This window comes from Propithecus coquereli, unplaced genomic scaffold (genome assembly GCF_000956105.1).
Source record: "Propithecus coquereli isolate 6110/MARCELLA unplaced genomic scaffold, Pcoq_1.0 Scaffold85, whole genome shotgun sequence".
NCBI lineage: Eukaryota > Metazoa > Chordata > Mammalia > Primates > Indriidae > Propithecus > Propithecus coquereli.
In genome coordinates this window covers 8,226,730-8,228,691 of record NW_012154729.1, presented here as the reverse complement: position 1 = coordinate 8,228,691, position 1,962 = coordinate 8,226,730, and positions in this window count along the sequence as shown.

Genomic DNA, 1,962 nt, shown 5'->3' with positions numbered 1-1,962 from the left:
ACTGATTGCTCTGGCTAGGACTTCCAACACTATGTTGAATAGAAGCGGTGATAGAAGACAACGTTGTCTGGATCCAGTTCTGAGTGGGAATGCTTTCAATTTTTCCCCATTCGGTATGATGTTGTCTGTGGGTTTGTCATATATGGCTTGTGTCATTTTTAGGTATTTCCTGTCTATGCCTATTTTGTTAAGCATTCTTATCATAAACAGGTGTTGAATTTTGTCAAATGCTTTTTCTGCATCTACTGAGAGGATCATATGGTTTGTTTTTGCTTCTATTTATGTGGTGAATTACATTTATAAATTTGCGTATGTTGAACCATCCCTGCATCTCTGGGATGAAAACCACTTGGTTGTGATAGATTATTTTGGGGGCAAGATGGTGGACAAGAAATATCTCCAGCCAGAGTATCTCTGCAAGAAAGATAGAAACCAGAAGAAAGTGAAAAAAATAAACAGGCAGACAAACATAGATTGGATGAGGATCAGAAGGAAGGGTGCCTGAAACTACAGGATACTCCACAGGAAGAAGTTACGGAGGAGCACTGGAAGGAGAAAGGCCCCTGAGAGGCTTGGAGACCAGCAACAAGGGTAGGTGAAGCAGTTAAATTTCCTCTCCCTTGTATCTCAGACTACTGAAGGGCTCCTGAGTGGTTGGAGAGACCTGCCCAGAGACAGCTGCCGCCAGTGAGCAGTGAGCTTCTTGTGTGCAGGGCACCAGGCTCCCTCGAGGGCACCTCCAGGTCTACAGACTGGAGTTGATCGGCAGGCGCCATATTGCTTCATTGTTTCCGTCCCCTTCCCTACCCACTGCTGCTGAGAAAGACAATTTAGCCACCACCCAGAGACATCTGCAGGGAACGAGACCCTCCCTTTTGGTACTCTACAGTGCACTGAGGGTTACTCAGACTGTCAGCTCCCTACCCGCCAGCCCTCTCAGTTGCTGCTTACCTGGTGACTCCAGGAAAGCGGCCAAATCCTGAGGCGGAAAGACACTGATACAGCTTGAGCACCCTGTGTGTGACTTGAGACCAGCACTCCTCTCCCTGGCAGGGTCAGGGATTGATCTCTGGAGCCCAGGGGACTGGCCTGAAGACCAGATCCCGTACACCTAGTTTTCAATCACATTGCCTGGGGGCACAGAAGGGATATTTGTGAACTATCCTACTGAGGTGTGTGTGCCTTTAGGGGCAGATCAGTGTGTTTGAGGGACAACCCTCCTCCCACGGGGTGGGGGGCGTGCTCCCAGCTCAGGCTGTGATCTTGGGCAGGGAATCTCCCAGCCTGCAACACAGTCAGGGGAGATCTGCTGTCTTGAGGTCCTGCCTGCTGGCAGAGGCTGCCGAAAAACTGTTGAATAGGAGAGGGTGGAAAGGAGCGTCGCCCACTTTTTAATTGAATTATCGCTTTTTTTTTCTTTTTTTTGCTATTGAGTGCTTTGAGTTTCTTGGGTATTTTGGATATTAACCCCTAGTAAGACATAACGGTTTGCAAATATTTTCTTGCTTCCCATAGTTGTCTTTTCATTTTGTTGGCTGTTTCTTTAGCTGTGCAAAAGCTTTCTAGTTTGATGTAATCCCATTTGTCTATTTTTGTTTTTGTCTGTGCTTTTGATGTCATATCCAAGAAATCGTTGCCAAGGCCAATGTGAAGAAGCTTTTTCTCTATGGTTTCTTCTAAGAGTTTTACAGTTTCAGGACTTACATTTAAATTTTGAGTTGATTTTTTGTATCACCTCAAGATAAGGGTTCATATTATTCTTTTGTATTTGAATGTTCATTGTATCAACACAGTTATGGCAAAGACTATCATTTTCTCATTGTGTATTCTTGCTACCCTTGCTGAAGATCAATTGACTGTATATACATGGGTTTATTTCTGGGCTCTCTATTCTGTGTCATTGGTCTATGTATGCCTGTTTTTATGCCAGTACCATAATGTTTGATTAGTGTAGCTTTGTAA